The 25,571-nt window shown below is 46.5% G+C and overlaps 1 long non-coding RNA gene across 1 annotated transcript; it reads left to right on the forward strand.

Moving 5' to 3' along the window:
* The first annotated feature begins 5,034 nt into the window (after window positions 1–5,034).
* Window positions 5,035–24,704, forward strand: LOC120997774. The gene is made up of 3 exons (XR_005778222.1): window positions 5,035–5,045; window positions 16,734–16,737; window positions 24,591–24,704. It is a non-coding gene; the product is annotated as an uncharacterized LOC120997774 (long non-coding RNA).
* Window positions 24,705–25,571: the final 867 nt, after the last annotated feature.

The raw sequence follows: 25,571 nt of genomic DNA on the forward strand, positions 1-25,571 counted from the left end.
AATGACAAGCTCTTCAGAAGTTGCTTTAGTGGGGCAACTGTACCACTTGGCTCTATTAAAATATAGCATCTCTAAGAGACCCCAAGGCCTATTTCACTATAGTATCCTTGGCCTGAATAAAATTACAAACAGAGATGGTGAAAGCCCTGTAATTTTCAGAATGCAAACTATTTGCTGGCAACCAGCGGCGTACATAGAAATTATTGGGCCCCATAGCAAGAATCTGAATTAGGCCCCCCTAACTCCATCCATTACCCACCCCTAGCCTATCCCAACTCCTGCCCTGGCTCCTCCCCTGCCACACCCCTATTTGCCGCAAAGGGAACGCCGTAGGAACAAAACCCGTAAAACGGTGGAGGAATTGCATTTTTTTTCCAATTCCATCCCATTTAGAATTTTTGTACTGCTTCCCACTACATTGTATGCCATAATTAATGGTGGCAGTAGAAACTACAACTTGTTCCGCAAAAAATAAGCCCTCATACAGCTATGTGAACAGATATTTAAAAAAGTTATGGCTCAAGAAAGATAGGGAGGAAAAATGAAAATGCAAAAACGAAAAAACCTCTGGTATCCTAAGGGTTAAAGAGTGATACACTGGACAATCAGCAGCAGGATCTTTACACTGCTAAATGCTGATTGGCAAGTGTGCAGTGCCTGCGGAGGGAGCTAGCCTATATCATGGACAGGTTAACTCAGCGAGTGTACTACCTGTTCACCCAAGGAGGGGGGAATAAGCATAGGAACGAAACACAAAAAGGGGGGGGGACTGAGCATAAGAATGGAACACAGGTGTGCGGGCCGCAGACCGCCTCAATGCCCCATATTAACTAGTTAAGTTAATTATGAATAAACGGGCTGAGTGTTGTGCAGAGTATATGTAGGGGGCAGGGCCTTTCATTAACTCCGGGCGCCCCTGTGCCACAGGCCCCATAGCAGCTGTGTGGTCTGCCTATATTGGCAGTACGCCACTGCTGAGTACTGATAAGCAGCAGTGATTTCTGATGGCAGCCATTTATGCAGCAACCAGAATACTAAGAAAAATATGCAACATTAAGCAAGCCATTTTTTTCATACCACAATCCCATAAAACTACAATCCTATGACTGCATAGACATAAGATGGATGAAAAAGATTTGAATAGGCTGACAGAGGACAGGCTGTCCTCCATTGCCTAAACCCTCTTTGTAACGTAGGTCCTACACAACAAAGAACTGTTATTAAATGTACTTTTAGCTTACAGCTGTCTTTCCTGACCCCAATAAACATCCATGCTCTGCCTTTGTCATTGGCGAAGTGTAAGTTTGCCAAAATACTCAGTAGAATGTCCACTTATTTTGCCAAAGTTAATCTAAGGTAAAAGCTCTAGCTTAGCTATAGGGGTAACAGAGGTCGCAGTTGCAACTGGGCCCCTAAGCCACAACTGGGCCCCCCTTGCCAGAAATGCACTGCTAACTACCTCTTTTTTATTGTATAAGATGGAGTGTATCTTATAAAGCGAATACTAGTGAAAGATTCCATATTTGAAGCGCTCACTAGTCTGTAGCAGGAGGGGGAGAGAAGGCTACCAGCGCTGTACTTACCCCTCCTCTTTGGTCTCCTCCAGGCCGCTCTCACGGCTGTGCCTGTGCAGTGTCTTCTCCTGCACTGGATGTCTCTCCTCCAGAGCCAGCAGCAAGCCCCTCCCCCCAGCAATCCAGCAGTGGGCGGAAGACTGGGGTGTGGGCATGGCTACAAGGCTACATAGTGGGCGTGGCTACATAGTTTGGTGTGTGTATAGGGTGTGCAGTGGCCGGGTTGGGGGTGGCCCCAACGCTACGCTGGGTCCCCCGGACACCATCGACGTTTCACCATGTGTTGCTGCTCTCCGGAAGGGATGGTAAGGCATAGTGCTCCTAATAAGAAATGAGTCCAGAGAGTCAGGGTGTCATGGCGGGGAGTGGGGAAAACCCCCTACCGTGCAAAGGCAGAGACTGCAATGGCAGATAGGAAGGAACAGGGAGCAGGTCACCACCTAGCGCAACCCTGAACTCACCTTAGACTCCTACCGCATGAGCCGCCTCAGAAGGTAAGGGGGCTCATGCTCTCCAACCTTTGACCCTACTATCCCTACAAAGCCCTAGGCCTAATGACAGGGCAGAGACCACCCATTCATCCAACACCACGGATGAATGGTGTCTCAAACGGCCCAGTGGCAAGCAGGATAGAAGGCCATGGGCTAAACAGTACAGCAGGTAAGTTACACAGTAACATAACTATGCAATCCTCACTTACCTGCCGTAGCCATGATGGAAGGTGGCTCCAAGCTGGAAAAGCCCACAGGCGAGTCTTCGCTTAAACCCCTCCGGGAAAGCCCGCCCCTTTCGGAGCTACATACCACAATCAAACCTCCAAGCAAAACCCGCACCATAACTACAAACACCAGGTGGGGGGAGGAATGACAGAAACACACCGGAGGGGACAACAGACAAAGCAAGAAATACAAAATAACAAATAAGGATAGCTCACACAGACAGTATCATTCAGCCCAGGAGCATAGCTCCACACCAAGCTGACAAACAAACCAAACTGACACTCAGGCTCCATCACACCAACATATAGGAGGCCTGAGGTCACACCCACCACACCTACCAAGCACACCTTAACCCTGTGCACACCAAAGCAGGGAAAGGAAACATCCTAAAAGGGAAAGCGCACACACATGCATAAAAACAAGTTGCCACCGGCAACCAGCATGCGCGGCGAAAATGTTGCGGCACACACTGAGGCCATGACACAGGGTCTGCAGTAAGCCAGGGTGCTTCTTTACTGGAGGAATTCATGTACAAAACAATACAGGAGAGGCATTGGGCTCACTTCTCCAGTCTCCTACCTGGCAGAAGAAGGGTTTGATGCTGAGGAAAGGCCTGAGCTAGCTCTCCCTTTTTCTCTTCAAAAGGCTGGTTCCCTGAAGGATAGTGGTGCGTATATTATGTAGTATATCTGTTAAAGTGCCCTTGTGGCCTTTTGTACATTGGTGAGACATCTACCAGAATGAAGGATAGGTTCAGTAACCACAAATTCACCATACGGAAGAAAAATCTGCTGTTCGATTCCTTTCCATTTTGATAGATGCTCTCACAATGTTTCACAACTAAGATTTCAGATCATTGAGCAGGTGATGGCACCCCGTAGAGGTGGCAACAGGTTACTAATGCTTAAAAAACGAGAACGTTTTTGGATTCATACCCTGCAAACTCTTGAACCGAGAGGTCTAAATCAGGAGTATGAATTGAGTGCATTTTTGTAGGATAACAGAACTGTTCTTTTCTTCTAATAGACAATAATTGTCATTGTATTTTAATACATGTTTTTGTATTAATTTAGTCACAGAAAAAATGACAAGATTGGATGCCCTTGAGCTATGTGTAGCCTGTATGAGATTTATATCTCAGGGTAATTATTTTAATATTAGTGGATGTTGCTTTTTTGTATCTCATGCTGTCTGCTGACTTTTTCTTTTTCCAACAGCGTACTCTATTTAAAGCTACAAGATCAAATTAAATGTCTATCAGCATTGTAACTATGTTGCAACAATGTTTGTAATTTACACATCAGTTGGAAGAAATGAGTGATGCGCAACTATTATTGCCAGAGGATGTAGATGTACAGGGATATGTCTCAGTCAGGCAGCATTACACACATGGACGTACGGTGTGATGATGATGTTGTACCCGCTGCTGCTTCCTTTGCTGAGTTGTCAGATACAAGTGAAGCGGTTGATGATGACGATGTGTCCGTGGATGTCACGTGGGTGCCCGCTAGAAGAGAAGAAGAACAGGGGGAAAGTTCAGATGGGGAGACAGAGAGGAGGAGGAGACGAGTTGGAAGCAGGGGGAGGTCGTCGCAAGGAGCTAGTGGCACAGTCAGACAGCATGCATCGGCACCCGGGGTCAGCCAGACAGTACGCCAATCAATGCATGCTGTTGCCACCACCAGAATATAGTCATTGCAGAGCTCAGCAGTGTGGCATTTTTTTTGTGTGTCTGCCTCTGACAACAGCGATGCCATTTGCAACCTGTGCCAAAAGAAACTGAGTCGTGGGAAGTCCAACACCCACCTAGGTACAACTGCTTTTCTTCTGGGCCCTGTTCTGTGTCCGGACGCATAGAGCGTCAGGACGTAGTGCACGTAGGCGTGCACTATGACCTGATGCTGTGTGCTGTCAGCTCACAACGTGACCTGGAAGAAGCAGTGTGGGGAGATGGGAGTCCTGGATCTTCAGCGCCCTCTGCAGCTAGCTAGGTAAGTTTATTTTTTTTATTTTTTTGTAACATCTGATCTGAGGTCTGAAGGAGGTCCAATCTAAGGCTGATGGGGTCTGGGAGGTCCAGATTAGATCTTATTTGGGAGTCTGATGGGGTCTGATAGTGGGTCTGATCTGAGGTTCGGGTCTGATGGGGATCTGATCTGAGGCTGATGAAGACTGGGGGGTCTGATGGGAGGCTGATCTTAGGCTGATGGAGGGGACAGTATGATGGAGGTTGGGGGTCTGATCTAAGGGTTAATAGAGCTTGGTGGTCTGATCTAATTATATGTTTGAGCAAATATAGCAGTATATTTTTTTGTTGTTACTGCTGTTTGTGCTACTACAGCCACCCACATGCTCACTTACAGATGACGAGGCATGAGTCTTATGTTTTCCACTCATTTACCAGACATTTTATTTTGAGGCTTATTTAAACAATGATAGGTCACAGGTTTATACTGATTATTCATTGAGTAAAATTTGCATCAGTTTTTTTGGGGGAAAAAATATACAGTTGCAATAAAAAGTATGTGAACCCTTTGGAATGATATGGATTTCTGCACAAATTGCTCATAAAATGTGATCTGATCTTCATCTATATCACAACAATAGACAATTACAGTCTGCTTAAACTAATAACACACAAAGAATTAAATGTTACCATGTTTTTATTGAACACACCATGTAAAAATTCACAATGCAGGTGGAAAAAGTATGTGAACCCCTAGACTAATGACATCTCCAAGAGCTAATTGGAGTGAGGTGTCAGCCAACTGGAGTCCAATCAATGAGATGAGATTGGAGGTGTTGGTTACAGCTGCCCTGCCCTATAAAAAACACACACCAGTTCTGGGTTTGCTTTTCACAAGAAGCATTGCCTGATGTGAATGGTGCCTCGCACAAAAGAGCTCTCAGAAGACCTACGATTAAGAATTGTTGACTTGCATGAAGCTGGAAAGGGTTATAAAAGTATCTCCAAAAGCCTTGCTGTTCATCAGTCCACGGTAAGACAAATTGTCTATAAATGAAGAAAGTTCAGCACTGCTGCTACTCTCCCTAGGAGTGGCCGTTCTGTAAAGATGACTGCAAGAGCACAGCGCAGACTGCTCAATGAGGTGAAGAAGAATCCTAGAGTGTCAGCTAAAGACTTACAAAAGTCTCTGGCATATGCTAACATCCCTGTTAGTGAATCTACGATACGTAAAACACTAAACAAGAATGGATTTCATGGGAGCATACCACAGAGGAAGCCACTGCTGTCCAAAAAAAACATTGCTGCACGTTTACAGTTTGCACAAGAGCACATGGATGTTCCACAGCACTACTGGCAAAATATTCTGTGAACAGATGAAACCAAAGTTGAGTTGTTTGGAAGAAACATACAACACTATGTGTGGAGAAAAAGAGGCACAGCACACCAACATCAATACCTCATCCAACTGTGAAGTATGGTGGTTGGGGCATGATGGTTTGGGGCTGCTTTGCTGCGTCAGGGCCTGGACGGATTGCTATCATCGAAGGAAAAATGAATTCCCAAGTTTATCAAGACATTTTGCAGGAGAACTTAAGGCCATCTGTCCACCAGCTGAAGCTCAACAGAAAATTTGTGTTGCAACAGGACAACGACCCAAAGCATGGAAGTAAATCAACAACAGAATGGCTTAAACAGAAGAAAATACGCCTTCTGGAGTGGCCCAGTCAGAGTCCTGACCTCAACCTGATTGAGATGCTGTGGCATGACCTCAAGAAAGCGATTCACACCAGACATCCCAAGAATATTGCTGAACTGAAACAGTTCTGTAAAGAGGAATGGTCAAGAATTACTCCTGACCGTTGTGCACGTCTGATCTGCAACTACAGGAAACGTTTGGTTGAAGTTATTGCTGCCAAAGGAGGTTCAACCAGTTATTAAATCCAAGAGTTCACATACTTTTTCCACCTGCACTGTGAATGTTTACATGGTGTGTTCAATAAAAACATGGTAACATTTAATTCTTTGTGTGTTATTAGTTTAATCAGACTGTGATTGTCTATTGTTGTGACTTAGATGAAGATCAGATCACATTTTATGACCAATTTGTGCAGAAATCCATATCATTCCAAAGGGTTCACATACTTTTTCTTGCAACTGTAGGCCAAAGTAAACTTCCGCTGCCTGAGGACACACCATAAAATAATACTGATACTCTAACATGCTCTAAATTGAGCACTTAGAAATGGTAGGTAAATGCAAATTTAGGTTTTTCCTATAAACTAGTATTGACACTAAAATGCGCTAAGCTGCACACTTAAAAGTGGTAGAAAAATTTTAACTGGTTTGTTTTGTAAGAAACACAGGCTCAATTAAACAGCCTCTTGCTCAGAACATATTATAAACTGGTATTTATGCACTAAAATGCGCAAAATTGCACTCTTATAAACGTCCCGTGCTACAAAATGAGATATTTTTAAAGCATCCTAAAATCTAATTGTGAGAGGTATATACCTTATGGGAATAAAAGGTTAAGGAACAAGAAAAAACAAATGTGGATAAATAGAACTGTAAAGAAAGCAATAAATGACAAAAAGAAAGCATTTAAAATCACTAAAACAAGATGGTACAAGTAAGCACTGAAAAACTATAAAGGAAAAAAATAGAATATGTAAAAAACAAATAAAAGCAGCCAAACTAGAGACCGAGAGATTAATTGCCAAAGAGAGCAAAACTAACCCTAAAATGTTCTTCAATTTTATATAAATGGTAAAAAGTATAAATCTGAAGGTGTCGGCCCTTTACATGGTAATGAGGGGGGATTTGCAAAGAGCGATGAGGAGAAAGCAAAGCTATTAAATATTTTTTTCTCCACTGTATTCACTGAGGAAAATAAACTGTCAGATGAAATGCAGAATGTAAAAGTAAATTCCCCATTAAAAGTGCCCTGTCTAAGCCAGGAAGAAGTACAGCGACATCTTAAAAAGATTAAAATAGACAAATCACCAGGACCAGATGGCATACACCCCTGTATCCTAAGAAAATTAAGTAATGTTATAGCCAGACCCTTATTTCTGATATTTAAGGACTCTATACTGACAGGGAGTGTTCCACAGGATTGACGCATAGCAAATGTGGTGCCGAAATTCAAAAAAGGTCCAAAAACAGAGCCCGGAAACTATCGGCCGGTAAGTTTAACATCTGTCGTGGGTAAACTGCTTGAAGGTTTTCTAAGAGATGCTTGGAGTAGTCTTGGAGTACCTCAATGAAAATAAGCAAATAACGCCATATCAGCATGGCTTCATGAGGGATCGGTCATGTCAAACTAATTTAATCAGTTTCTATAAGGAGGTAAGTTCTTGACTTGACAGAGGCGAATCAATGGATGTCGTATATCTGGACTTCTCCAAAGCATTTGACACTGTACCGCATGAAAGGTTAGTATATAAAATGAGAATGCTTGGACTGGGAGAAAATGTCTGGCTCAGTGATAGAAAACAGAGGGTGGTTATTAATTGTACACACTAAGATTGGGTCACTGTGACTAGTGGAGTACCTCAGGGGTCAGTATTGGGCTCTATTCATTTCAATATATTAATGATCTTGTAGAAGGCTTGCACAGTAAAATATACATTTTTGCAGATGACTCTAAATTGTGTAAAGTAATTAACACAGAAGAGAACAGTATACTGCTACAGAGGGATCTGGATAAATTGGAGGCTTGGGCACAGTGGCGTAACTACCGGGGAAGCGGCTGCTTCGGGGCCCGGCGCCCCGGCAGCGTGTGTGACAGTTTATTTTCAAGTTAGTTAAATAACCGCAGCGGACCAGGCCCCCTCGCTAATGTGATCTAATCTTACTGTCTCCTGAAGTCTCCTGATGTGATGTATCTGGGATTCGAACCCACAACCTCCATGTACCATGTATCAGAGGCAAAGCATTTACCCACACAGCCATAAGGGCTGCATTGCTACTGATTGAAAAAATATGAGACTTCTACTGTTATAGCTGGCTAAGTGTACATCTATACATATGACAGCTGCCCCAACACACCCAGCACTGCTATATCTCTATATGACAGCTGTCCCAGCACACTCAGCTCTGCTATATCTCTATATATGATAGCTGCCCCAGCACACCCAGCTCTGCTACATCTAATACACATGACAGCTGCACCAGCACACTCAGCTCTACTATATCTCTATATATGACAGCTGCCCCAGCAAACCCAGCTCTGCTACATCTATACACATGACAGCTGCCCAAACACACCCAGCACTGTATATTAGATGTAGCAGAGCTGGGTGTGCTGGGGCAGCTATCATATATAGAGATATATTCAGAGCTGAGTGTGCTGGGACAGCTGTCATATAGAGATATAGCAGTGCTGGGTGTGTTGGGGCAGCTGGGTGTGTTGTGTATAGATGTAGACTTAGCCAGCTATAACAGTAGAAGTCTCATATTTTTTTCAGTCAGCAGCAAGGCAGGTCGTGTGGTTAGGTGCTTTGCCTCTGATACAGAAGGTCTTGGGTTCGAATCCCAGCAGAAACTTTTCTGAAATACAAGCACTGACTCCATATATGGACATACAGGGCGGGACACAGGAAGAGGCTGCATCGCATCGCTGACATGAAGGTAAGTGTTTATTATTTTTTTTTAAATACCCGACTGTTACTGCCATGGGGGGAGTGGGAGGCACTTGATACTGGCACATGGGGGAGAGAGGCACCTGATACTGGCACATGGGGGGGAGAGGGGTTGGCTGGCACCTGATACTGGCACGTGGGAGGGGGGGTTTGGCACTTGATACTGGCACATGGGTGGGTTTGGCACTATGATACTGGCACATGGGGGGGAGGCACTTGTTACTGGCACTTTTTTGGGGGGGAGATGGCACTATGATACTGGGACATGGGGGGGTTTGGCACTTGATACTTGCACATGGGTGGGTTTGGCACTATGATACTGGCACATGGGGGGGAGAGAGGCACTTGATACTGCCACTTTTTTGGGGGGGAGATGGCACTATGATACTGGGACATGGGGGGGGAGAGGCACTTGATAATGGCACATGGGGGGTTTGGCACTATGATACTGGCACATGGGGGGTGGGAAGGAGAGAAGCACTTGATACTGGCACATTGGGGGGATGGGAGATGGCACTATGATACTGGGACATGTGGGGGAGGGAGAGAGGCACTTGATACTGGCACATGATGGGGGGTATCTATGGGGACACTTACTGGCACATTATTGGGGGGCATTATGGGGGACACTAGGCCGGCAGCCTATCAGAGGCCGGACACTGAGGGGCATCTACTGGGGCACTATATATGGGGCCTCTTATACTGGTACATTATGGGGGGCACTAGCAGGAAGGGGGGAGAGGAGCACTATGGGGGAATTTACTGGGGGCACTATATAGGGGTATTTTATACTGGGACATTATGGGGGCACTATGGGGACATTAGCTCAACTGGGGGCATTACAAGGGGGTATTTTTGCACTGTCACATTATAAGGAGAATTATTTCTATTGGGGGGGCATTATGGTGGGCTTTATTACTCCCCCATGGTATGACCCCCTAGTAGCAGCACCATCCTCTCCCTGCTCTGCTATCCCTCTGCCCCTTCTCCAAATCCTTATTATGAAATCTTTCTCATTAGGATAAAACACAACATCAGCTCCACCGAGCCCCCGACCAAAGTGTGGAAGTGGTGTCCGAGATCCCCAAGGGCCAAGTCAAGTAACTGTAAGTTTTCATATGAAATATGTTTATGTTATACACATATAGCCTACACTGTGCCACACAATATACAGTGTACCGCTACACTGTGCCCCACAATATACAGTATACTGCTACACTGTGCCAAAGGAGTGGGGTTTACACAGGAGGAGGGAGGTGCGAAGCGCACTGGGGGGGCCCTTACAAATATTTGCTGTGGGGCCCAGTCACTTCTAGTTACGCCCCTGCTTGGGCAGATAAGTGGCAGATGAGGTTTAACACTGACAAATGTGAGGTTAGGGAAGGAATAATGCAAGTCATTCGTACATACTAAATGGTAAAACACTGGGTAACACTGACATGGAAAAGGACCTAGGAATTTTAGTGAACAGCAAACTAAGCTGTAGAAACCAGTGTCAGGCAGCTGCTGCCAAGGCCAATAAGATAATGGGTTGCATCAAAAGGGGCATAGATGCCCGTGATGAGAACATAGGCCTACCACTTTACAAATCACTAGTCAGACCACACATGGAGAACTGTGTACAGTTCTGGGCTCCTGTGAACAAGGCAGACATAGCAGAGCTGGAGAGGGTTCAGAGGAGGGCAACTAAAGTAATAACTCGAATGGGTTGACTACAGTACCCAGAAAGATGATCAAAATTGGGGTTATTCACTTTAGAAAAAAGACGACTAAGGGGAGATCTAATAAGTATGTATAAATATATCAGGGGTCAGTACACAGATGACAGATCTCTCCCATCATCTATTTATCCCCCAGGACTGTGACGAGGGGACACCCTCTGGAGGAAAGAAGGTCTGTACACAAACATAGAAGAGGATTCTTTACAGTAAGAGCAGTGAGACTATGGAACCCTGGATGTATTTCTGGAGTGTAATAATATTACAGGCTGTAGCTACTAGAGATGGGTCGTTAATCCAGGGAGTTATTCTGATTGCCTGAGTCGGGAAGGAATTTTTTCCCCTTAAATGGGGAAAATTGGCTTCTACCTCACAGGTTGTTTTTTTTTGCCTTCCTCTGGATCAACTTGCAGGATAACAGGCCGAACTGGATGGACAGATGTCTTTTTTTGGCTTTATAAACTATGTTACTATGTTACAAACACACAATACTGATATTGAAGCACTAAACTACACTTAATCGCTCACTTATAAACTGTAGAAAATTAGTTGGCGGACACCAAGACAGCTAGTCCGGGGCGGCTTTTACTGGGAACAGGCAATGTGTTGGGTGGGTGCCTGTTCCCCATGCTCCAGTCTGGGATTTTGGAATATGCCCATGTCCAGGGATGGTATTTAATCCTGTTGCTGGACTTGGGTGTGGCTCCTAGTCTGGGGAAGGAGACAAAGTTTTTGTGAAACCCAGTCCTGCTGGAGGCTCTGTGAGTGTGATCTCAGCAGGACAAAGCTGAGAGACCACGAGGCTGGGAGATAGTCTGGACTGACCGTGCTGGCTGAGAAAGCCGCACCAGAGACAGTGTGTGAACTGCGCTCTGTATAGGTGAGTCAGGGATTTATGTTATATGTTTAGGTAGAGCCCAGACGGGCAGGTTTTCATTTTGCACCGTGTTTGTTGGTGCTGGTGTCAAAAATAAATGCACTGTTTGGACAATCAACACAGTTGTCAGCGAGAATTCTGTGACTGAGACCCTGGAGATAGAGCTAAACCCCCACAATTGGTGGAGGATGCGTGCGGGAGTCCCTGCTGAAAGAAGGTAAAGTGGTTGCTAGGAGCAACGTCATCACTGAAAGGAGCAGGTGCTGCCCATGCTGGGTTGAAAAGGAGTCACTGTGTTAAAGGACCAGAAGCCTGGTGAGAGAGACTGACTGGGGGGGGGGAAACATTTTTGGGGGGTCTCTGGCTAAGCGGACTTGGTTGCCAAAATGTCTGTTAAAGTGACTTTCATGACGGAATATGCCATATGGTGGCAGCATATCAAACGGAAAGAAAACCTGCCCAAGGAGCTGGGTTGGGGCCCCAGTGAAATGGCATGCTTTAATGTAGAGCGTGAGGCGTTGAGGGCTCAATTGCAGTAGGCCCGCAAGGCCAATTATCCAACGCTGTATGGACCTTTTGTAAACGTCCAAGGTGTCGGTGGTGTGCCTGGATTTCCCGAGGAAAAGCGGATCTATGCCATTGCCCAGGGCAACCATCAGGAAGACAAAGAGGGGGAGAGCGGTGTGGCTCTCAGGAGTGCCTGTGTTTCCTGTGATTGTGTACAAGGTCCTAAAGGGTGTGCCTGGAGTGACCGTCTGGAAGAGGTATGGACTTCAGGCCATGTAGTTTCCGGTGGCAAAGATTTCAGTGAGGAGTCTGACGGTGGTCGTGGTACCAGGAACCCAGAGAAGGCTGGAGATCTCGGTAGAGATGATCTTGGGATATCTTCATCTCCAGAGACTGCAGAATCCGCGACGTCAAACGGTAAGAACGTTCCTGTAATTATTGGGCTGGCAGACCCCGGGACAGTAGGCCGACGACAGTTGCTACCTGCTGGGCCGGCAGGTGGTAAGTCCCAGAGGCAAGGAACTGTTATAAGGAGATGTGTCTCTGTGGAAACCGCAGCGTCTGAACAGGCGGGTAAGCCTGTTGCGGTTGCTCCCTCGTGGGAATCCGCAGGGGAGAAGGGTATTGTGTGGCCCAAAATACCCATGACCAAGGCTAGGCTTGGGGTTGTGAAAGTTAGAGACCCTATGCTAGCCTGGGTAAGGAGTAGCACAATACTGAAAACTAAGACTGGTATAATGGTAAATATGCTGAACAGACATGCGATTAAAAAGGACTGTCAGATAGTTCCCACCGGACGTGACACTATGGTGACAGCTGGGACTGAAGTGACAACTAGAACCAATGGTGCCAAAGTTATCTGCATTGCCTAATGAAAATGTGAAGTTATGTAAATTAAGTGATAATGATAACACCCCTTTTCCTTTGCAGGCTGTGATCAGAAAAAAAGCTACCCCTGCTGGTTTAATTGTATATGTGGTAGGGATGTTGATTGAAAGTGAGGAAATGCTAGAAGGTGTACCACATGTACCAGGTGCAGATAAGCAGTCTCCACAGGGTTCTAGGGTTAGTCAGATCGGGTGCAAGATAGATGAAAGTTGTGTGACCTATAATGTGAACCAGGCATCTGAAAGAGAGCCTGAGCAAGTGCAGGTGGTTCTCACTGAGGGGGAGTCTCCAGTGAAAACTGGGTCTTGTGGACCTGTTGTTACAAATATGTTCATATATGACGGCATGTTGGGCTGTGATATTGTTTCGTTGTTGTGGGATAAGGTAGACACTTCTGCAGATAGTGACGAAACTCCTGCAGAACCTGTACTTGCCCGTTTAAATGAAGTTCTAAGGGAGCTGCACATTGACCGCCATGGGGGAAGAATATTGCCTATTGAAAACAATGGTGCTGATAAGGTGCAAAGCGATTGTGCCCAGTTTGCGGAAAGGCATAATGAAAAGGTGATGAAAGGTGAAATATGTGATGATGACATGCATTTTCCATTGCAGGAGATGGTCAGGGGAATAGCGCCCCCGGGTGGAAAACATGTGAAGGATGCAGAGGTGCAGATAAATGTTGTGAGCACTGAGTGGAGCAATCCTACTAAACGTGCAAGAAAGGGTAGCAGTCCTAGAGGGTGTATCACACATACCAGAGATGGACATGCAGTCTCAACAGTGTTTTATGGTCAATAAAGTAATGTCCCAGGTAGGGATTAACTTGGCAGTGCCCCTAGAGGTCAGAGTTAATAATGACACGAGTAACATAGGCAAAGTATGTGCTGTGACCATTAGCAACTCCGAGAGGGAAGCTACCAGGTCAAGGTATTGCGAAATTCAGGAGGTCACTTGTAGCGACCAGATGACAGTTATACCTGACGTGATGAGAGCTGAGTTGGGAGATGGCAGCCTAGTGTCTGAGACCCATACCCAGGCAGGGGTAGATGACCTGACACCATAGGCGTGCGCACGGGGTGTGCCAGGTGTGCCTGGGCACACCCTAATCACACCACTGTGCTCCGCATCCTGCACTGCCGCCTGCCGCAGTACCGCTTGAGCCCCGGCTGCCAGCCCCGCACTGTCTGCACAGCTTCAACATACATCGACTGCTCACTGCTCCTGCCTCCTGTGCTTCGTGACTCCGTCTCCCGGCGGCCGGCCGCGTAACGTCACTCACTCCGACGTCACGCAACTGCTCTGCCTGCTTCATCAATAAAGTGGGAGGAGCAGGCGCGTGCGGCGTGACGGAGTGAGTAACGTCACGTTACGCTGCCGCCGGCCGCCTAGTTTGAATGTTTGAAGAGCCTGCCTGGCTGCCCGCCCAGTGCCCATGCCCAGGCCAGTGAATGGTGATTGTGTGCATTGCCACTGTGAAAAAGAAAAACTGAATGTGAATACTAGCTGGAGTCCTGACTGTCCCAGTAAGTTAGTAATAGATTAGATAGTAGTACAACTTGGCGCAAGTTTAATTACAACACTTACATAAGGAACGGCGGGGTCTTACAATAGTTGCCGGCCTCCACCCCCTGTTGGGGGTCAGTCACTGTCAGGGACACTGTTATTGGGGGGGGGAGATATCTGTGGATGATGACACATATATAGCACAAGATGCTGCTATATATGTGTCATCCACAGATCCCCCCCGGCCCCCCATAACAGTGTCATCCACAGATCCCCCCCGCATCTGTGTCAGATTCCACACAGATGCCCCTATAACAGTGCCATCCACATATATGCCCTTAACAGTCTATTAAGGGGATATCTGTGGATGACACTGTTATGGGGGCATATGTGGAATATGACACTGTTATGGGGAATCTGTGGATGACACTGTTATGGGGGGGTCTGTGGATGATACTGTTATCAGGGCAACTGTGTGGAATATGTCACCTTTTATGGGGGATCTGTGGATGACACTGTTATGGGGGATCTGTGGATGACACTGTTATGGGGGATCTGTGGATGATACTGTTATGGGGGGGATCTGTGGAAGATGCACTGTTAATAACAGTGCATCATCCACAGATGCCCCCATAACAGTGCATCATCCACAGATATCCCCTTAACAGTGCATCATCCACAGATATCCCCTTAACAGTGCATCATCCACAGATATCCCCTTAACAGTGCATCATCCACAGATATCCCCTTAACAGTGCATCATCCACAGATATCCCCTTAACAGTGCATCATCCACAGATATCCCCTTAACAGTGCATCATCCACAGATATCCCCTTAACAGTGCATCATCCACAGATATCCCCTTAACAGTGCATCATCCACAGATATCCCCTTAACAGTGCATCATCCACAGATGCCCCCTTAACAGTGTCATCCACAGATCCCCCATAACAGTGCATCATCCACAGATGCCTCCATAACAGTGTCATCCACAGATCCCCCATAACAGTGTGTCATCCACAGGTCCCCCATAACAGTGTGTCATCCACAGATCCCCCATAACAGTGTGTCATCCACAGATCCCCCATAACAGTGTGTCATCCACAGATCCCCCATAACAGTGTGTCATGGACAGATCCCCCATAACAGTGTGTCATCCACAGATCCCCCATAACACTGTGTCATCCACAGATCCCCCATAACAGTGTGTCATCCACAGATCCCCTATAACACTGTGTCATCCACAGATCCCCCATAACACTGTCATCCACAGATACCCCATAACACTGTGTCATCCACAGATACCCCATAACACTGTGTCATCCACAGATCCCCCATAACAGTGTGTCATCCACAGATCCCCTATAACACTGTGTCATCCACAGATCCCCCATAACACTGTCATCCACAGATCCCCCATAACAGTGTGTCATCCACAGATCCCCCATAACAGTGTGTCATCCACAGATCCCCCATAACAGTGTGTCATCGACAGATCCCCCATAACAGTGCACCTGCGCACTGAGGAGAGACTGAAAGGAGGGGAAGATCCGCGGAAGCAAGCAGAGGACAGCACAGCACAGCACAGCAGACGACTGAATAGCTTCTTTTGTAAGTAAATTCTTTTATTATAGTGCTAAAACTGCTTTAAACTATAAAGAAAAGTTTTGGAGACAGTTTCTCTCTTTCTCAGGTCTGAAGCAATACTGAGGAAGAAAGGAAAACTCTTGAAAGCTTGTCTTTTAAATATTAGGATAGTACAATAAAAAGGTATCCCTGCATACCGCAATACTCTCGTATTTTGTAATCTTATTTATATATACTTATTTTGCTTTTTTCAGTAGTATTATTAAGTGGTGAAAATTATTAGTGCCCCCCCATTTTTGACTGTGATATCTTATGTGCCCCCCCCCCTATATATTGTTCCTAGAGTCACCACTGCGCAGAGGCGGGGTCACGGCAACGCTAGGGTGAGGCCCAGCCTGTGTGTGTATGTATATAATATATATATATATATACATACATACATACATACACACGTGCGCGGGGCGTGTGTGTTTGTATATTAGGGTGCACACCCTAATTCAATAGGCTGCGCACGCCTATGCCTGACACGTCAGTACAGCTGCAATCCTGAAGATTTTTCTCTCTCCCCACGGTCCCTAGATATGATAGAGAAGGGACTAGCTGTCTTCACAGAGTCACAGGAGAAGACTGAAGTAGACACAAAGTGCTTAAAGGGACCCTGGGTGGAACCCCCACAGGGCGGCCAAAATAGAATGGTGAGGGGGGGCGTGGCCAGCTGCCGTCATGGACGGTCGCATTTGAGAGCAGCTCCGTCTTCCTCCAGCAATCCTGAGCCATCCTGTACTTACCGACTGCAATATTCCCCTCAGAAAGATTATCTGAAGCCAGTGAGGAGACTGGACCTGGACCATGAGCCCCAGTAAGTCACAGTTGGCGGCGGAGCGACTCAAGGAGTTCGCTAGGCAGGACTCCCAACATGGCACTGCGGCCTCTTCACCATCCCGCGCGGCCAGTACAAGGAGTCAGTCCTCCCAGCAGCTACCTTCTGACACAGAACCCGCACCGGAACTTACCTTGCAAGCCTCCCATCAGCAGTTGATGGCGGCTATTACCGGGTGTCAGGCCTCCCTGACCGGGAAGATGGAGGAGGTCAGGGTGGATTTGGGCCTACTACGGCATGACGTGCAACAGTTGCGGGAAAGGGTCAAAATCACCGAAACCAGAGTGTCTGACTTGGAGGACCTGACTACTCCCTTACCGGCGAGAATAGCTGCTGTGGAAGCATCAGTGGAGTTATACCGTCAAAAATGTGACGATCTGGAGAACCGTGCGCGTCGCAATAACGTGCGCATTATAGGCATGCCGGAGCGGGCGGAGGGTACAGATCCAGCGGCCTTCCTGGAAGGTTGGTTCAAAGAGGTGTTTCCGAAGGCTGCTTTCTCCTCTGCATACGCCGTTGAAAGAGCGCACCATGTCCCGGCTAGGCCGCATCCACCTGGTGTCCCACCGAGACCTCTGCTTGCCCGCATGCTAAATTGGCGCGACAGGGATCTTATCTTAGCACAAGCCAGAGTCGCACAGGCCATTTCGCTGGGCTCAGCGAATATATCTTTATACCCGGACTTCTCCGCTGACCTGCAGAAGAAGAGGGCCACCTTCGTCTCCATTAAAAGGCGCCTTTGTGAGATGAACTTCAAATATTCGATGGCGTATCCTGCGCGTTTGAGGATCATGGATGGCGATAAATCATTATTCTTTTCTACGCCTGCTGAGGCGGAGAACTGGCTATCCGGGAGACCCCGACGCTCTCCTCCCAAGTGATTTTGAATGTGGCCAAGGCCATATTATTAACAGCAAGGGACTCAGGGTAACCCCTGCAAGGTTTGCATTGTGTCTGCCCTTTGCTCCCTTTCCTCCATCTTATCTGTTTCCTAGCTTGGTAATGTATTACCTAATTTACATAAGGTCTCAGAGTTGTTGAGGGTTAATCTCATATGCTGCTGATCAGATAAAATTCATACAGTCGGAAAATATGATGCTAATGGTGGGGGTCCGCTACTCCACCTGCACTGGGTTAACATCCATATACACCGTGCAGGTCCCCCATTGCATGTGGCCACTTGCTAAAATAGGCATATTTCATGTGTCACAGGTTCACCCGTTGTTTGGGTGGTTGAATTTATGTCTTTTGTTCTTCGCTTTTATTGAAATGCATTACAAATATTCTTTATGTGTTATAACCCATGTGCATCATCTCCGCCATAGGGAGTCCCAGAAACCGGGTTTTTCTCCTCTTTTTATAACTGATACTCAATATGGCGGACATTAAAGTTATGTCTTGGAATGTCAGGGGGCTGGGCGGGCCTAGGAAGCGCATGGCTGTATTTTCACATATCCGAAGCTACTCTCCTCATATACTGGGGCTACAGGAGACGCACCTTACCACAGAAACCGGGGGGAGGGTAAATAAACCCTGGGCTCAGTGGGTGGAAAGTGCGTATGGCAATTCTTATTCTAGAGGAGTGTCACTGTTGGTCCACCGAGCGCTCAGATGGGATCCGCACCACACGAGTACTGACCCAGAGGGGAAATTTGTATTTGTATATGCCCATATTAATGGAATGCCATATGTGATATTAAACATGTACAATCCTCCCCCGGCCAGTCTCTCACTGCTTCAGGCAGCGGCAGGATTTGCAGCGCAATTCCCCTCAGCTGGGATTCTCGGCATGGGAGATCTTAATATGACCCTAGATTGCTTGAAAGACAGATTTTGTAATCCGTCTACTAATTACCCTGAACGGCCTTTAAACAAAACAGCTCTAGCTCGTCTGCTGTCTGAACTGGGATGGATTGACATATGGAGGGAGAGATACCCTGATAAAATAGAATTCTCTTGTTTTACTCCTTCTAGGGGAGCTTTGTCTAGGATTGACTTCCTCCTGGGCACCCCTGGCACCTATATGGCAATACGAGAGATTAGATATGGGCCTCAGGGTCCGTCTGACCATGCACCTGTAATAGCCTCATTAAATGACCCTTACGTAGCTGCCCGTACTCCCAAACAGCGCATACATCCATTCTGGCTGTCCTTGATGTCCCTGAATGATAGGGTGCCCGATCAACTTCATACTTTCTTTGTGGCTCACCCAGTAGATACAGACTCGGCATTATTGTGGGACACATTAAAGGCATTTCTGCGTGGATGCCTTAAATCCTCCATTTCATATATTAAAAAGTCCACTCGTTGCAAAGTGGAGGAGTTGAACATGCAGTGCAGAAATGCAGAGCTTGAGTATGTCTCAGACCCCACAGAAGAGAATAGGAAGGACTGGTTGCTGAAAGGTAGAAATTACATGAACCACCTGCAGGAGAAGAGCGATCGCAAGATGCTTTTCTTGCAACAACAAACCTTTGAACAGGGCAGTAGAGTGGGTAAAGTGTTGGCGCAGATAGTGAGGAGGAACAACATGGCGCCTCCGATACTTCGCATAGCGGATAAGGAAGGTAATGTGGTGTCAGACCCTGGGGGAATTTTAGACCGTTTTGGGGAATTTTACCAGGATCTATACTGTTCCCATGCTGAATATTCTTCCCAGTCACTGGAGAATTATCTGCAGGAAGTAAACTACCCACAACTATCCGAGTCGGATAGGGAAATATTAGATGGGGAGATCACGCTGGAAGAGGTGAGCGAGGCGATCGCAGGATTAAATTTGGGAAAAGCCCCAGGGCCTGACGGGATACCATTAGAGGTTTATTCTAAATACGTGGAGATTTTGACCCCGCAGCTTTTAAGCATGTACAAGGCGTCTCTAAATAGTGGTGCCCTTCCGGAGACACTGTATGAAGCCTCTATTGTAGTTTTACTGAAACCTGACAAGGATCCCCTGGAGTGTGGGTCATACCGGCCTATTTCGCTGTTAAACTTGGATTACAAAATCCTCACTAAATTGTTAGCGAATAGACTAAATAGGGTTATATCAACTATAATACATGATGACCAATCTGGGTTTATTCCTGGTAGATCTACCTCTAGTAACATACGTAGAGCACAGGTTATTACTCAGTTGGGATGTGCGAACCGGAGTTCGTGGGCATTGGCTGCATTAGACACAGCCAAGGCGTTCGACTCCGTTGAATGGCCCTATTTGGTCCAGGTACTGCGATTTTTTTGGCTTCGGTCCTGTGTTTATCAAGTGGGTCAACATCTTATACAGATCCCCGACTGCGAACATAATGATTAACGGCTCATTATCACCCACATTTAAACTGCACAGAGGCACAAGACAGGGATGCCCCCTATCTCCCTTGCTGTTTGCAGTGGCCATCGAACATCTAGCATTGAGGATACGTCAGGATGATGTCTATGAGGGTATTGTGATGGGAAATAGAGAGGACAGGTTGGGACTATACGCTGATGACCTCATTTTGTACATGGATTCCGTAGAGTGCACTTTACATAGGGCGATAACCATCATTGAACAGTTTGGTGCGTTCTCCGGACTATGTATAAACTGGACCAAGTCGGCCATTATGCCTTTGTGGGCTTCGGACTGGCCAGCGGTATATCTGAATTTGCTAGTGGTGGACAGGTTTAAATATTTAGGAGTTATCATTACCAAAGTCCCAGGGTCCTCACACCTGCTGAACATTGATCCCCTGGTATCATACTTTGTAGACAAGTTTAAATCCTGGAATACTTTGCCGCTGTCCATCATGGGTCGCATAAATTTAATCAAAATGGTTCTTCAACCCAAAGCCTTGTATTTATTGGAACATGCTTGTGCACCTGTGCCGCGCACATTCTTTGATAAGTTACACTCCCTTATGGCTACATTTATATGGGGTAAGAATAGAAGGAAGTTGGCCATAAAATCTCTTCAGAGGAGTTGGGATCAGGGTGGGGCAGCTTTGCCGGACTTACATCTATATTTTCTTGTTGGTCAGTTGCGGTATTTGGTGCCATGGGTGACCCGGGATGTGCTTCCTAATTCTGAATATTATCTGCGGGAGTTCTTGCAGCTCTCCACCCTATGGCCTGTCCTTGAGGGCCAAACATCTGTAACGGGTTCGCTCCTTCCGATCCATAAGTTGGCGCATCAGGTGTGGGGAGCTGCAAAGTTACAGCAGTACAGAGATCTGCCGGAGGAAATTCCATTATGGAACAACCCATTGTTTCCGCATTTGGTACAAAAAGATTGGGAAGTGGTATGGAAAGGATATGGTGTGCGCTACCTAAGGGATCTGTATGAAAATGGCATTCTGTTCTCCTTCTCCCAATTGCAAACTAAATTGGGTGTTCTGAGGTCACACTTCTTTAGGTACCTACAGTTGAGGCATGCCCTCCAGGCCCAGTTGAGAGACCTGAAGAGGTCCGTATCAGCCTACCCTTTAATAGGGGTCTTCAGGACACAGGGCCCGCGAGAACTGATATCCGCCATTTACGCACATTTACTTAATCTTAAGACCTCAGCCTCTCCATTAGGGGCAGAAAGTAAATGGAGAGGAAATATACCTAATTTGACAAATGAGGAGTGGGGAGAAGCACTGGAGGCTCCAGTGGCTGTATCTCCATCTCTCAATAACAGATTGATACAGCTCTTCATTCTGAACAGGTGCTACCTAACCCCGACTAGGCTTTTCAAAATGGGCAGGAGATCGCACACGGAGTGCCACAGGTGTTCACAAATAAATGCGGATTTTTGGCACTTAATGTGGGATTGTAGTTATATACAGTCGTTTTGGAGGGAGGTGGTGGCTGTAGTATCCTCCCTGATTCCGGATTCATTGGTGGTTTGCCCCAAGTCCTGTCTTCTGGGTATTGTAGAAGACGAGTCACGCTCACGTTACACACTTACTTTCATTAGGGAAGCTCTGTTTATTGCCAGGAAAGCTATTGCCCTTAGATGGATGGCGGACAGACCTCCTTCGGTTGGTCAGTGGAAAACCATGGTTAACAATATTATCCCCTTTGAGAGGATTTTGTATTCTCGTAGGGGCTGTCCTCAGAAGTTCCAGAAGATATGGGGACCATGGTGTGCTTCTCCTGTGACTGCTACGACGGCCCACCTGCATTCCGTAGCCTAATCAATACGTTTAGTTTGATGCGCTTTTTCAGAATTTATTGATGGGACTTATTTAATAAAGATAAACCACAACACATAATGTACTAAATTGACTAGGGTTGTTTAATGGCATGATGTACCGGGGTTAATGTGAGTTTTGATTATGGCTTTTTGTAATGATACAGATTGATCAATTTCTCATTATATTCTGTACTGTATTGTATGATTCTGCACATTGTATTACCCTTTGAATGTACTGTTACATATCTTGCTTACTACTTTTCAATAAAGCGAGTTTAAAAAAAAATAGAATGGTGATACTCCTACATCGGCAGCAGCAGAGCAGAGTGAAGAGCATCTAGAACAGGAGGCCCTCTCCTTGGCTCGATCCCTTGAAGAAGCGCTTAAGGGGCGAGATGAATGTGAGAGGCGGAAAAAGCAACTCGGAGCAGGGATGGAGCATCTCATGAGCTCAAAAGATGATGTCGGGAAGAACGTCTATGAGTTGAAGAAGTCTAAGCCAGAGCCTGTGAAGAATGGGTCTAGAGATGGTGGCGCCGTGGTGCCGACCGAGGCGGAGAAGACGGTAGATCTTTCTGCTGAGCCCATTAATGTGAATGCAGAGGCCAAGAGACACATGGCAGGGGGTAGCCAGGACCTCGTCCCGAAAGACGTTCCCTCCGCCTGCAAAGCCGTCCAAAGAATACGAGGAGATAGGCGACCAGTATGCGGATCCTGTCTACTACTGTGAGTTGGCTCTCCTAGAGCCTAAACGATTGGGGAACAATATCCTGGGTGAACCTCTGGAGGGATTGCCAGAAGGCGATGAGTCTGGTGAAGATCCTGATGTCCCCAGTGCCTCCAACCTTGATGAGAAAGAGAAAGAGGAGGAGGAGGAGTTGAGAAGGCAAGGATATGATGCCATGTCCGTGAAGGATGAAAAGGCTAATAAAGTGAATTGAGACGCCAAAGAAACAGAGGCCGAAGAAGCTAAGGCTGAGGTCTTAAAATGGGAGAAATACTTGGATGTTCCAGAGATAAAGGTTAGGGCGGAAGGAGCAACTGCCGAAGTGGGAAAAGCCACTGAAGACGCAGAAGACTCTGAAGCTGGCCTCAAACCCGAAGAAACCCCTGCTGAGAATGGGAAAGTGGTCCAGGTGCGTGGAAAAGGAGCAAGTCGTAAGAAACCTGCTCTGCTGAAGGAGCCCCGCAAGGCAAAAGAGAAACGTTCGGGACACGACCATTACTGGGACCAGTTCAGTCAAGAGTTGCTGCAGTCCAAGAAAGGACGTGAGGGGCCTGTGCAGAAGCCAGAAAATATAAAAAGAGAGTACCTGCTCATGAGATGGGCAAGAAAATCCCAGTGGCCTTGTCAGCTCTGTAATAAACTCATGAGGGTGACAAACCAAGCACTGTTGTCCAAAGGGAAGCCTGAGATGCTGGCCACATCTTCCAGGGGGAATGCTGAGCTGGAAGATGGTAGGTTAATGTGGATGCCCTATTACAAGCAACCGTTTGGTACATGTGTTCACCCCCACAGGGTTGAATACAGGGGGGGGGGGGGATATGTGGCAATGTGAATAGTGATGGGTGCAGTAAAGTCCCGGGGAAGCATGAAAAAAGGGTGTTGATTGCACCAGGAGCATGTCACCAAGGGGCCCGGCCTTGGTGGAGTAAAGGCCCTAGATATAGGTGGCCACCAAATTAGTTGGTGGACACCAAGACAGCTAGTCTGGGGCGGGCTTTTACTGGGATTAGGCAATGTGTTGGGTGGGTGCCTGTTCCCCATGCTCCAGTCCGGGATTTTGGAATATGTCCAGGGATGGTATTTAATCCTGTTGCTGTACTTGGGTGTGGCTCCCAGTCTGGGGAAGGAGACAACGTTTTTGTGAAACCTAGTCCTGCTGGAAGCTCTGTGAGTGTGGTCTCAGCTGGACAAGGCTGAGAGACCACGAGGCTGGAAGATAGTCTGGACTGACCGTGCTACAGCCTGGGGGCTGGTGGACTACTGGCTGAGAAAGCCGCACCAGAGACAGTGTGTGAACTGCGCTCTGTATAGGTGAGTCAGGGATTTATGTTATATGTTTAGGTAGAGCCCAGACGGACAGGTTTTCATTTTGCACCGTGTTTGTTGGTGCTGGTGTGAAAAATAAATGCACTGTTTGGACAATCAACACGGTTGTCAGCGAGAATTCTGTGACTGAGACCCTGGAGATAGAGCTAAACCCCCACACTACCTAACTAAATATATCTTCAGAAAAACGAATCTTTCCCTGCTAGACCCTAAGATTACTGGCTTGTGTCTGTAATTGCTGTTTATCAGATACATGGCAGACACATCCTATCACATCAATACCTGAGCTTACAATGATGTCTGTGCCTTAGATCCTGAGAAACCAGCCATTATCCTCTGTCCTCTGTTATTGGCTGACTACAAAGCAAGGGAAAGTCCACTGAGTACCCTCCCGGGGTCATGTGAATTTTAAAATTAAAATGGTGGCTTCCATCTTGCATCATTCATGGAAAGCAAATCACCAAAACTTCAGATTCATTTGGAAGAAGAATTTTTGTGAAATTAATGATGAACATGATTAAGTTAAAGGGAACCTGTCATCAACTTTATGCTGACCTCACTGAGGGCTGCATAAAATAGTAACAGAAATTAGCTAAAAGTAAGTGGTTGCTGCATCATAATCATTGCAGCCCAGGCTTTGAAAAAAGTCAAATCTACTTGAGAAGAATTATGGTTATTCATAATCTCCTGCATTCTCACCCATCTGCTGATGATTGGCAGTTCTCTCCTAGACAGAAAGGGAGAAAACTAGGTAGAAGACTGTCAGTCATCAGCAGGGAAGGCAGGAATTTATGACTCTTCTCAGGCCGTGACTCTTTTCCAGGCCCAGTCTGCAATGATTGTGATGTTCGTTCTCGGCAACCACTTACTTTTAACTTTTAAATGACAGTCCACTGAAATCAACTAACCTGTCTCTACTTTATACTGCTGTTAGTATGGGCAGCATAAAGTTGATGACAGGTTCCCTTTAAAATCAATGCGTTAATCTCTAATATGATCACTTTTAGATTTGAAATTATATGGCCATCTTTAGTGCCATTTATATCTGGTAACTAAGTCTGATATTATATGGACACTATAAAGGAAAAGAGAGAAAAAGAGACAGGAGGCCGCGCCTCGTGTGTGTGGCTGTATTTACGGTCTAAATTCACTGTATACAAGAAGCGCTTACCGTGTTTTGTTGTGTATAGTCACAACAACTGTAGAAATCTTGTGCTGGTATTCTCCCGTCCAGCATGCGGGGTCCTGTGCTGCTGCCAAAGGTTCCTTTTTCTCTGCACCAGAGGTGACAGAAGAAAAAAGTGAGAAGATAAAAGGTAGTGGTTTTTGGAACCCTTTTTGCGGCGCTGGAGACAGGAGGCGGATTTTCATAAAATACTTTTTAGAGAATAAAATAGCTTGTTTATTTTTTGTGTCAACGCGTTTCAAGGGCGTCCAGCCCTCTTCGTCAGGACAATAAAAGTATTGTCCTGACGAAGAGGGCTGGACGCCCTTGAAACGCGT

Source organism: Bufo bufo, chromosome 4 (genome assembly GCF_905171765.1).
Source record: "Bufo bufo chromosome 4, aBufBuf1.1, whole genome shotgun sequence".
Classification (NCBI taxonomy): domain Eukaryota; kingdom Metazoa; phylum Chordata; class Amphibia; order Anura; family Bufonidae; genus Bufo; species Bufo bufo.